General features: G+C 43.1%; 1 protein-coding gene across 1 annotated transcript in view; it reads left to right on the top strand.

Moving 5' to 3' along the window:
- The window catches only part of SLC15A2 (solute carrier family 15 member 2), a 66,239-nt gene that overhangs the window by 171 nt on the left and 52,678 nt on the right, over positions 1–13,390 (top strand). The gene's annotated exons all lie outside the window — the stretch shown is intronic.

The following is a 13,390-nucleotide window of genomic DNA, read 5'->3' as shown; positions in this document are numbered from 1 at the left end:
CAGATGTCATATGAGGAATGTTTGTGGGAATGGGCTGTTTTGAGGCAATTATCCAAAATATCCATGAAAAGGCTTCAGAATGAGAGTTGTGCAAATCTTCCCTGCAAACCTGTTCCTAAGATGTGTGCTTATCAAGGTGAAAAACTCTGAAGTGTAAGATGTAACCTATGTGTCCTGTTGTGCCTGCTTTTATTGCAGATCACTAATGCTGTTGAAGTACCTGAAATTGTTTGCAGAAACTACTTGACAAATAGTTCTGAAAAACAAATAAACCTAAGAAAAAACACCTCTGTTCATAGGGACAAAAAGTGAAAGTCAGAAAATGAGCAAGCTACTATTATTTTTTGTGAATTAATCACCCATCTCCAGATCTAACAAAATATTTCCGAGGCGTCTGAAGTCTCTTTTTGCTCTGATTTCAGCCAGTGCTGGAAGAAAAAGTGCCAGAAATCTCTCTGCAAAGCCTGTTCTGATGAGATTTCCAGCCAGTTTCATGAATCAAGTTGGTTTGGATTAACTGTGAATAAGCTCTTGGGCAGAACTAGCAAATCATGTGTTCATTGATCACAGATGCTTCTGTGCACGGGGTCTGACCCAACACTCAATAAAGGCAATGAGAAACCTACTGGGGCAACTTATCCGAGAGCAGTGGAGCCTCTTTGTGGTTCTCCCCAGAGCAGCTGGAGTCAGTGATTCCCAGACACTGGAAACTGGACGGGGCTGCATTTTGCTTATGGTCCATTCACCCAATTTATGGGGGTTTGTATCAGGCCCAGGGACAAGTTCTCTCCACCATACACTGCTTATTTAAAAAACTGGTATAGCAGATGAGACCTAGGAAGAATCAAACCCATCTTTTCCTCCTGCTGCTCTGATGCCTTGTTTCCCAGCAGTAATTAACAGGGACAGATGCCTAATTCTTCTGGGATTGTTTAACTGTGGGGACAGTTTCAGGGCTGTTTCCAGAGGCTGTCTCTACAACTAACATGGTTTTTAAGTTATGCCCCTCTATTGATCCTCTGTCTGAACAATTTCCAGAGTTGTCTGCTCTGAGCCCCAAGGTGTCTGCAATCAACCTGTAACAATATTTGAGGAGAACATTATTTTAAAAGGCTGCCTCTTGTGAAGCATGCTGTGTGTTTTAAATGTGACAGGCTACACGAGAGAACCTGAAACAGGGACATTTAAGAAAGCTTGGGAACTTTTAATCCTTGAGTCTGGGCCCAGCCCTACTTTCTGAATTTGGTTTGGGAGCCTCTGATTCAGACACACCCTTTTCACCTGGCATCCAAGCCTGGAGCAGAGCCATGTCCCCTCTTAATCCAGAGGAGGCCAGAAGTCTTAAAAAAATAAAATTCTATCAGAAGCTTTTGCCACAAAATGAGTTCTCCAACATGGTAAGAATGGCTGATCTTGTGAGATTTCATAATAGTGGAAATCTTGTGAGACTGTCCCCTACCTTGCTTTGAAATGATCTTCCCCGTGCCTGTGTTCCTCCTGTGCACCCAAATCTCAGCCTCAGTCTAAGCTAAGTAGAAAGTAGCAGTCACAGCTTCAAGACATGGATAAAACCTTTCATACCCCTCTGTATCTTAAGGACATTTCAAAAATAGAAGGTAAAATGTCTACAGAATCAAGCATTGGAAGGACTCAATTTGAGATGAGGAAGAGTGTGAGTTAATGAGGTTTGGGTCTTCACCAAGTAATTCTGGGATAATTAATTTAATGACATACATCTGTGGACCCAGCTGAGCTGTACTTGGGTGGGGATGGTGAAAGGCAGTTTAAAAGGCAGCATGGCCTACTAGTTTGCTTGGATGTTGTTATTGTAGGGGTTGGGTTTGTTGAAGTGCTCCTTAATGGCAATGTATCAGCCTTATGGTGGAGGGGTTGGTTAGTAGTTGTTTCTCGGGTATGTGTGTAGCACAACAGTGCTGTTGTAGTGTGATTGCAACATGCGTAAGAGCTGCTTGCTCTCTAGCTGGTTCTTATCATCCTGTTGCTTCCCTGGTTGTATTTGCTATGCTGCCCTTGAATGCAAATACTGTGAGTTCTCAGTAGGCAGGGTATCTTGAGGTCTTTAGTGGCTTTTTTTTTTTTTTTGGCTTACGAGCACAACTGGAGCATGTTGGAAGGACTGTTTTGTATCATAAAGAGGGAGAGAATCTAGGTTTCTATGTTCCCCTTGGATCACAGCTTGACAACATCTCCTTGCCTTGTAGTCCTTCTGAGGAGTTAAAGAGTTAATGTATTCTCCAGCATCTTTATTGTTTCTGTAGTATAATCACTGTTTTAAAGATGCCTGCTTTGATATTACAATGTAATACTTTGCCTGACTAAACCCTAAAAATCTGGTGGCTGGTAGATAAAAATCATGGAGAATAATCATTTCATTTGAGGCATCAATAACTTCAGCAGAGCTGTTAGGACAACAGTCAGCTGCTTGGAAAATGGCAAAGAAAATTTTTTTTGTGTTATGTAGCTCACTGTGCTTGCTCTACAAACTCCAGCTGAGTCTTGGGGGGGGTCAGATTTTCTGGAAGTGGAAATCCAGTATTGAATGTCTGATGGGGCATGAGGGCTACCAATCCTGCTTGTGAGATTATGAAAGGGAAATATGTGTGTTGAGAAGTAAAAGCACTGACTGAATGATTGTTCAGGAGTTGTGGGCCCAGTTTGTGTTTCTGTGGCTGGTTTTCTGCACGACTTTGGCATGGTTGCTTTTTTAACTTGTCCTTCTATGGGCTCAATTGCTGGACCAGTTTTGCAGTAGGTGGGAGAGAGTAGGAGAGGTCGGATCTCCCATCTGCTTTTTCAGGTGGTCTGGACAGCCCCACAGCTGGCAGGGTTTCTGCCTGGAGTGACTTGAGTCAAGCAAGAGCCAAGGCAGCAGGGCACTATAACTGTATCTCCACGTGGGCTGTCACTGTGCTCCCGAGCAGCTGTAGCACCAAACTGTGCCTGTGGAGCCAGAGTCAGTGCTGGAGGTGGGACTTGCAGGGAGCATCCTCAAGGCACTAGTTTTCCTTCAGAGCTTTTGTTTTAGAAGGTGGCTAGTCCTCTGTCACTTCTTCCCAGCCTGGTGGCAAAGTTATTTGGGATGACAGCCCTCAATTTGGAGGCTGATGCAGGGACACAGGTTGGAGTGAGCCTGTGTTTGAAGGGGTCTGTGCTGATGAGGGTCAGATGCTATTACCATAGGGGCAGTTAATTGAGGGGATATCAATAGGCAGCAGGCCATATCTCTAATTTTCCTTTCCTGCCTGTCATTTAATAAGACTACTGAGAGGAAGGCTGCATTAACTTTATTTTTATCTTTAATTCTGTGACTGCAGTATTTGAGAAGTCACTGAATACAGGATAGAATTGGTTCTGTAATAATAATAACAACTTGTTTTCCCTCTTTGAAAATAAATATGGTCTTTAGTAGAAAGATTTACCCATTGCTGGCAGTCAATCAGCCAGGACAATTTGAGCTCAGAGTACTTGATTAGAATAACTTTAAGGAAAATTGCCTTCCTGAATCAAGTAAGGATCCATTAACCTGATGAAACAGGGTTTGCTTATCTGAGAGGTTAAGACTCAAAACACAGCCTGGGCTGCATTAGACAAGGCCTCTTTTAGAATGGCATAAAGATGGAAAGTAATAAAAACACCATCTGTCATGTCTAGTCAATCAGATCTAGTGTAAGAGAGGAATTATTCCTCTGACTTTACCGTTATAAGATTGTCTGTTTGTTAACAATAGGAAGTGTCAGGAATGCTGAAAACTGGTTTTATTCCCTCAAATTATTTCTAGCTGTCTTTATCTTGGAGAGAATGAATATTAATCTGAGTTTATACAGCAAAGAAATATTTCTAGATGAGTACAATGCTAAGGTATTCCATGTTGAGTCTCTTTAGTGATTTATTGTTAGAGGTAAAACTGAATGGGAGATGGAGAAAAAGTGCCATGTACACTTTACTTCTGAAAGTGATTATTTTTATAAACAAATCTCTTGCAAGTTGCTGAGCACTCAAGGGTTCTTTGAAGTCAATTGAATATGTACCTCTCGAGTTGCCCTCTGCATCTTAAAGGACTGTCATGCCTAGACCTTCTCATGTAGGCTAGGCATAGATGGAGGTCGTGGAAAAGGTGATTTTGTTTTTTTGACATGGATTTATTAAAGTTAATAAGTGTTGGCACTAACTGATTTTTCTGTCAGTGGGTACAGTGCGTTCTCCTCTGTCTACTAAGGGCTATACAGGAGCACTTGGAGAAATCTAAATGCTGAATGCTAGACAGTGAAGACATGCCAGCTGTGGGTGCAGGAGATGGAAGGGGTGGTGGAAAGCCTATACCAGCATAACCCCAGCACTGCCTCTCATCAGCTGGGGTGGAAATGCCATCTCTCTTTGTCATTCTCCACAGATGAGACTGCAGTGGATGTGTTAACTGACCCGAATGGGCACATCATCATCTAGCAGCTCTTACTGTAGCTGGTACATGCCCATGCTACCTCACCACCCATGTGTACCACTCCCATCTTACAGCTGATGAGCTTTTCCCAGTTTGCCAGCCAGATATCCTCTCCAGTGAAATAGGTTTAAGAAAGCAAGTGCTGGGACTAGCGAAACCTCTACTAGGTCTAGGGAATTTTGCTTTGCTCAGATACAGATTGAATTGGCTGCTGAAGAGTAATAAATGTAAAGAAGGACCAGATCAATAGCTAATAGCTCACCACAGGAAGATACTGGAAATCTGCGGAGGATCTGTATCCTTCTAGAGTATGAAGAACTGCTTAGAAGTAGATTAGAAAAGCAGAAGGGTTGGAGGTGATTGTAGTATCCTGAAGAGTGAACATGGCTTAATTTGATTGCATTAAACCTCCTGCTGTTGTGTAGGACTCATACTCTGAGTCTGTGTCTGCAAAACGCATGGGGCTGGGTCTGCTCCTGGTGAAGCCAGCAAGGCTCTGGTGGCCTGAAGGTGCAGGAAGAGCAATGTACACCATTGCCTGCTGTGTGAGCATGTGTTGTGCTGCTGCCCTGCACATTCAGCACGGCTCTATAGCTTCTGGATGGCCACAGGCTGGAAAATGCCAGAGATGGGTTTTGTGTGCCCATGGGAAAAGCATTTCTATGTTCAGGGTTGCTGTTTGCACAAGTGAAACATGCAGAGTGTTTGCAGGTATGTGATGCAGGACTCGGCTGTTGTGTGATGGGCACAACTCCATGCAAGATCCCAGTAGTAAGGAGACAGACTGGGATTAGAACAGGGGGGTTAAAGTAAATGCCTGGTTCAGTATTCAGTCATAGCCAGAAGATGTGTTCCAGTTAAGCTGCTGAGACAGGAGAGCTTTTTTTCTGGGAGAAAAGCATGTTGAGCAGAGGGAAGTTGTGCTGGGGGTGTGGCATCTGGGAAGGGCTGAGCTGATGTCAGGTGGATCAACCACTACTCAGCTCCTAGGAAGAGTGGACTTCTTTGGGGGAGTTAGCATAAGGAGGAGGCACAGATCAATTCTTCCTCCTATGTGAGTATAACCTTTCTCCCTGACAAACTCACAGAGGATTTGTCATGGGTGCCAGTGGAGAGCAGACTGCCCTAGGCACAAGATGACAAGGACAAAATGAATTGTGCTACAAAGCGTCAGGGTCCCTGGAGACCCAAAAGCTGTGTGTTTAGAGCAATGTTTAAAAAAAAGGCAAAAAAGGTCTCTTAATTTTGTGCCAGTCCCTCTGGGACCTAATGGAGGGAAAACTCACATGACTACACTTCCCGCTGGAGCTGGTGGGAGCTACTCACACTCACTATGTTAGCAAATGGATCCCCATGGTCGGTGCGGTGGGAGGCTGAAAAGAATTGATGGCACTGCAAGCTCGTTATGAAAATGCAGAGAACCAGAGTTAATGAATCTTGGACGAGCCCCCGATCTGCTGGGCCCTTGGTGTGGCAGTGGAGGGAGCTGGTTGGGGAGGATCTGATTAACATCTCAGTGGAAATAACAGTCCCTAGAATGCAAAAGTGCTTGCATCTGGGAGAGGTCATTGTTGGAGAGCTGAGATCTCTCTGGATTAGATCTACAGGGTTTTTTTGTTAGAACAGAGGCGTTTTGGGGATTTACATGTTCTCTGTCCCTGGCAGCTTGCCCTGATGAAATACTGATTACACAACTGCAATCTAACTTAAGCTATAGTCAAAGAATCAGCTGTGGGCTGGGATATCGTGCAAATACTGTGTCTGTGATGGCAAAGATTTGAAATTGTGCAGTGTATTATGTCTTCTGACACAGAGGAACTTGCAAAGAATAAAACATTCAGACTGTTACTGTGGGAGCATGATAAAAAATGGAAAAGCTGAAATTAATGCCTTCCCTGAGATTCTTTTAGTCCTGTAGCTGGATTAATGAATGAAACCATTTGTGCCAGATATACAGGAGATTAGTGCTGCCTGACTCTTGTTTTACAGCCAGTGGAGTTAAGGCTAGGAAACTTGAAATATGTGCTCGAGGTGCCTGACAAGTAGCATAGTCAGAACTGAACCCCAGGGTCCTGCTGCCACATCCTGTAGCCATGCCCCCTCCTTCACTGCCCCATAGACCCGCCTAGTGCCAGGCATCCCTGTGACCTGGCTGCAAGGAATTAGTTACAGGATTCCTGCTTTCTCATTACCAGTTGTCCCTCACTGCAGGAGAGGATAGCAGTGAGTAAAAGCAGCTTTTTACTCTGGAGCCGGGTGGGAGAGGGTGTGGGACTCGCAACCAGAAAGGAGCTACTGGCCAGCTGAGGGGTCAGTGCAAAAAGGTAAGTTTCCAAGGTAGTGTCTGTCCCAGAAGCTGGAAGTGAGCATGGAGAGGAGGGCAATGCACCCAAGGGATGACTGAAACACTGGATACAACTGTCTTTCAGCATTATTCCAGACCCAAGGCTGCCACAAGCTGTGATGTCTCCAGTAGCTGAGCTATCCCTCAGAGCCTGTGGCAGAACAAATCTGTAGTTGGTTTTTCTTTGCTGTGATAATACTACAGGCATGGTATCTTAATGGATAGACTGCTGGGATGGCATGCAAGAGGTTTCAGCGGAGTTTGTCTTCATCAGGATGGTTTCTCCTTTTTCTCATCTCTGAAATGGAGATACTGATACCTGCTCAGTGAAATTCCCTGAGACCTGTTGCTGAAATGCACTCTGTCAGATCCTGCTTCTGATACCATCAGGGAGAAAATGGTCTTGGGACACCAAACAGTCCTCAAGTGCTTTTCCAAAGTCCAGCCACACCACATCCATCTTTATTCCAGCTGCAGGGACCTCCCACCTCCTCACTCCATGAAGGAGATATCTCAGACACAGTGCCAGACAAGTGGATTGCGTAAAACTTCAGTTTTTTCTGTTTCCAGGCCCCCTCTGTTATTCAGAGGTTTTGAACAGAGAGACTGAGTTATACCTGGGCCAGACAGCTGTAGCATTGGGTGTCTGAGGGACTAGCACACCTTTTTTTTAGGGGAATAAAAAAGACATTCAGAATTGATCACTTGCACCCTTGTGAGTCAAACAGCACTGGCTAGTGTGTTAGAAACTGAGCTCGTGTTCCCTTGTGTGCCTATCTTGAGTCCTTTTCTTGATTTGTTTTAGCAACAGAGAGCGCTCTCTGAAGACCTTACGTACCTATATGAACAGTAAAACTAGTTATTGTTTCAACTAGGGACTGTCTCTAAGTAGTAGGCAGCATTCATAAAATGCTTTAAATCGTTATAAAAGGGAAACAAAGGCCAAGCAGGAAGGGCAGAACATAGAAACATCCCAGGGACTGGACATGTTCCCATAGGTCCAGATTGCCTGGGGCACCTGGATGTCCATTTTCTCTGTCTAGAACTTACTGAAATCAGTGCTACCAGTCAGCTCTGAGTCAGTGCCTGGTACCTTGCCCCATAGCATCAAGTACAACTTAGAACTGGAGGGGAAGGTAGCTGGAAAGGAATTAAAGAGGTCACTTATCTCCTTACTGACAGTCTTAATAGTTAAATTATTCCTGATTTTCTATACAATATATGGCCTTCCTTGGTATTTGCTTACTGTTTGTTAATCAGTGATCTGTTTCAAAAGACCACAAGTCTTATTCTGCAGCCAACTTCCAATTTTTTGCAATGGTTTTGTGATACTCTTATCTAGAGAATAGAAAGTAATTTAAATTTGTGGTTGCATTTTGTTTGTGCTGGGTTTTCTTCATTTCCTACCTCAACTGATCAGCTCTATCTTCCCCTGTGTTTTGCTTGAACATTCTCTTCAACGAGAAAAAATCCTAATTTTTCCATGCTATGACAGCTTCTTAAAAAGTTGTTTGGAAATAAAAGCCCTTTGCCCCGAGGTGTGGTTTTTGGTTTTTTTTTGTGTTTTTTTTTTTTTTGTTTGGATTTTTTTCCTCCTAATCGTCTAACAGAAGTCACAAGTATTACCAAGTAAAGCTTTTTATTCTTAACAACAACTACTCTCCCTCCAGCTTTTCTTCTCTATTGCATTGTCTGGCCTATAGTGCTCATACTTCTTTTCTGCTTGTTTTTCACAGTGCTTGCCCAGAGTCTCATACTGCTAGCTTTGCCATGCTGTGCTTTGTACTTATCTATGGTACATCATCTTATAACATGACTAATGCTCCCTGGATCCTGGCCATACATCCTACATTGTGGATTTAAATCCTTCTTACCACCTATCTTTACTTTAATACATCTTGTGTGAATAGCCTATTCTTTTGTAGCCATAATTAAAGTTTTGCTTCAATCCTCCTTCCACAGGCACTTAGAATTAACCGTCATCTTTTTATGAGTTGTTTGTGCTGTTCTTTCTTCAGGCTGTGCATCCCTTGTTGCTCTATCAAATGGCTCAACACTTGTAGGAATTTATTCCTCATTTCATTTTGGAATTTGATCTGTGATCAGTTTAGGCTCTTCACTATTGCACATATAAGTAGCTATTGCTACATGCTTCTTTTCACTGTAAAGTTTGGATGCCTCTCAGTGCTTCCCTAGTGCATCCCCAGTTTCCCTGGATCAACCTTTGTTCATCTAATAGCAGAGTTCCTTAGCAACTGTATACCTGTTTGTAGCCTTGACTATTTTTTTATGTTGAGGTTGTGATGAGAGATATGGGGCCATGAGGCAGGTGGGACTGGGATTTCAGTGTGATGACGATGGGAAGGATGCAGGTGGCTTCAGGGCCTTGATGTGTGCTGATGGAGACCCCATTTTGCTCTACTGCTGAACACACAGAATTTCATTGTGAGCCATTTTTGTACCTGCAGAAAATATCTGGGATTTTGTTCTGCAGAGGAGATGCCTTAGAGCCTCTCTGAAAGGAAGTCACAGCAGTTTAGAGGAGATTATTGGGGAAAGCAGAAAGGAATAAACAGCAGAAGTGTGTTAGTAAAAATGTTGATCCTCCTTCAGGCAGTTCATGGCTTTAAAGTGAAAAAGGGTCTGGGGGAACAGAATGTCTATGTTATGTCTTCATTCCTGTGTGGCACATGAAGAACCAGGAACTGAAGCCAGTCTGTCAGAAGGTGATGAAACCCTGTGTCTTCTCACACCCTCAACTACTAAAAGATATGTACAGTTAAGGCCAGCTCTATAGCTGGTATACAGCATCAAGTTTGGATTATGGCCAGCTGTAGATCTTATCTAGTCACAGATCCAGTCCCTGCTCTCATCCAGAAGTAGTAATGCTATTGAAAGATAGTGTAGCTGTGGTGTGAAGTGATTAATCGTGAACATCCATGAAAGATGCCCTGCAGCCTTACAGGGTGTATTCAAGGAGAAGGGCAGATTCCCTGTGACATTTGGGAGCTGAGCAGAGATGACTTCAGATCAAAAATAAATGATCGTTTAACTATTTTATTGGTGACCAAAGGATTGCTGTTGTGAGGTGAAACATTAACAGGGTGACAGCGAGCCAGGATTGCTCAACAGGGTTCGTCTTCAGGCACAACAGAGCTGCGGTTGTGCAGCGTGCAGGAAGCAGCAGCCATGGCAGAGGAGGATGGCATGCTGCAGGCTGCGAAGGAAGCCCAAGCTGGTGAGAGAATTTTTAAAAGATTTCTTCTTGCTAATCATAAAAGAAACCGAAGGCAAAAAGGCACCAGGAGAGACGAGAAGTTTCTCTAATTGTTACAGGTTGACTAGGGACCAGATGACAGGCTCTTAAATACAGATTAGGTACTTGATATTGTTAGTGGTATTAATCTAAATACCTTTACAATTTTGAGGGATGGTGAATAGAACAGAGATGCAGGTCTGGAGACTTCTGGCATATTTTCCTGGTTGTTCAAGTGATTTGATATAACATTTTCTTAAATTACTTTGAAGTATGAGAGAAGTTTGCAGGCAATAGAAACCAGTCTTGATCTAAATCAGTTAAGCCATGCTGTTTCCTGTACTCAAAGAATTGGAGAAAATAAACCAGAAGAGACCTGGAGAAGTTATCTTGTCCATCCAGGGCCAGGTCATTAAGCCCAAAATGTTGCTGATACACATTCATTTAGCTGCTTATAACCTTATCTTGGAAAGAGGAGAGAAATACAGATACAGTAAAATGGCTATAAAAGTATGGCCAGCATATATGAATTCAGAATAAGACTCATTATTAAGAGACCAGTGTGGCAGAGCTGAAAACCAAGAAGGGATTGTACCACAAGATGAATGCAGATAAAAATGAAGAGATCAGTTGAGTATAAACAGATTAATGTGCACAGTACTGCAGCAGGAAGCAGTAAGAATGTGAGGATTGTAAATGCAAAAGGAAAATGCAGATTGTCTTCCTGTGGATTTGGGAACCAGAAAAAAATAAATTATGAACTAAAAGTCATAGAAAAATCTATTAATGGGAACTTCTGGCTATGCAAGGCATCTGGTAGCTGAATATTACATTTAAGCATGAATCATCCTGCAGATTCCCCAATTACATAAAGACTAACTCAGAGTAGAGGAATTTTACAGAAAGCAGTCCTTGCTTTTGTGCTTGCCAGTTGAAGTTGTTTAGCACATGATTTTCATAGAAATTCGGGAGGGCTCCTCATCCATCTGCCTGCTCTGGGACAAGACCTGATATTTAGCCAGTCCCTAATACATTCTTATATAACAGATATCAGGGATTGCCTGAACCCCACAGCCCCAGCCATGCTGTCTCTGTTCCAGCGCTCACATGTCCTTGCAGAAACGGATTTGGGCCAAAAGCATCCCCGAACCTCTTTTACTGAAAATAAAGTCAGTTATTTTTCTTATCCTTGATGAAAATGGAGACTAGTTGGTCTCTGTGGCTGCTTTTCCAGTCAGTAGGTCGGGGTAGCATTTGGTAGTCTACTTCCCTGAATTTCATCTTTTTAATTCCTGAGCTGCAAAGTGGTTTCTCCCAGTTAGTAACTTAATTTTGAATTCATACTCTATTCTCCCTCAGGCTTCTACATCCTGGTTTCGGACACAGACATGAGCAGCATGCTGGCTGTGCTCATGGAAAAGATGAGGATCTGCGTGTTTCATGCCATCCTAATCTGGTGGAAAATCATTGATATCTACTTGGAGAGGAATTTCCCAGTTGCCCACTGTGTGGGTATTTCATCTGGACCCTCTTTTCCTTGTGAGACATTAGAGACACTAGAGTTAGGATATATCACATCCATAGCTGCTCTAGTTGTTATGCCACTTACCCTGTTGTCAAAGAATAAAACAGTGGTTTGAGAGCACTTTTTTCCAATCCAAAATGGCCAGTTTGTAATCCTTATTCTCCTTTCAGTGTTTAGAAGGGATTAGTTGATGAACTATCTCTCTGACTATGGAGGGACATGCCTGGGTTGTCCTATCCTGCCTTTTTAAAGGCAGTGGTGATGCTTGTCCTGCTTCTGCCCTTCACAAGGGAAGTGGCTCAATATTACATTCAGCAGTTGGAGGTGAACTTCATCAGGCTCTAATGATTTGAGCACATTTGAGGTATCCAAATATTCTTTAAGCAGTTTTTGTCTCATTTCACTTGTATTCCTACTGGTTCATTTTAATGGTGTTATGAATCTTGTTGCAATTTAGTTTTTTAGTGAAGACAAACAAAAAGGACACAATTTTTCTGGCTTCTCTGGATGAGCTTTTGTTTGCTCGTTTTCTAGTTTAAATAACAGACTTTCATTTTCCTTCCTCTTTCTCCAATATTGACAGCATTTCTAACACCTTTTCTTATTGCCTTTTGTGTCCCCCTGCTCGCTGTAATTCATTTTGTGCCTTAGCTTTGCAGCCTCTATCGCTCCATGCTTGATCTGTTTGTTTATACTTGTCTTCAGAAATGCCACCTTATTTCCATTTGTGGTACAATTCCTTCCTGATTTTCAGGCCAGCTGCACAGGTCTCCTTCTATTGAGTCTTATTCTGAATTCATTTGTATCTGAGGCGCTTGCAAATTTATTCTCCTTAACTTGCTCTTACTGTTTGCCATGAGTTACCATTTATTACCAGACATTTGAATTCCTTTTCTCACTTTCTGTCTGAGAAGACCTTCTGGCAGCTAATGGCCTAAACAGCTCTGCAGTATATTTGACAAGTGGTATGTTAATCCCACTGACTGGTATGGTTTTTCATGCTAGTATTAAAAAAAAATAATAATCATTTCGCTTATGTGACGCATGGGGCTGTATACACACAGAGGAAATATAGCTGCAGGATGCTGAAAGTATTAAGGCATTACATTGCAGCAGTGTGGGAGCCCTGCACCATGGTTGGTGAAACCTTTTCTGTCTTCCTTTTGTATTACTCTTGTAATAACTTTGCTACTGTGTTTGCTCTGCTCACCTGCTCATGGCAGAATACAGCAGGTTTCTACCAGGAGTTGTCCAGAGATACTTGGGGCAGTAAGAGGCACCACCAGAAGGCTCAGAAATATTCCGGCTGTCTCTAGCAAAAGGTCAGACTTGCGGAACACAGGAGTATGTGCTAACGTGGAGTGCAGGAGATAGGATCAACATGCACAAGTCCTGTTCCTTGCACTGCCCCCAGTGCTGGATATGTTTCTGAGTCACTCTTGCCCATGAAATGGGCTTAACAAGCTCTAGCTCCCTGGAGGCTGTTTGTGACACCTGAGAAGTGACCCAGGTGAAAAGCAAGTTTGCACAGGTGTGCGAATCACTGGGAGGGTTGAAGTTAAGGAGCTGGTCTGTGGCAGTATGGGGGAGGTACCAAGCTGTTGCTTTGCTATGTCTGTAGAAGAAAAAGAGAATAAGAAATGAATAGACCTCCCTGGCCTCCTCTGAAGTTCAGGGTTCATGTTTATCTGCCCAGTTAGCAGGAATGAAACAGGATCCCTGGGGATCTTCAGAGCAAGCAATTCCAGAGCACGTGAGGGAATGTGGAGAGTAATTAAGCTTCCTCTGTGCACTCTGTTGCATCTG

Source organism: Tyto alba, unplaced genomic scaffold (assembly GCF_018691265.1).
Source record: "Tyto alba isolate M040663 unplaced genomic scaffold, T.alba_DEE_v4.0 Super-Scaffold_7, whole genome shotgun sequence".
Classification (NCBI taxonomy): Eukaryota; Metazoa; Chordata; class Aves; order Strigiformes; family Tytonidae; genus Tyto; species Tyto alba.
This window is presented reverse-complemented; position numbering and strand designations above follow the sequence as displayed.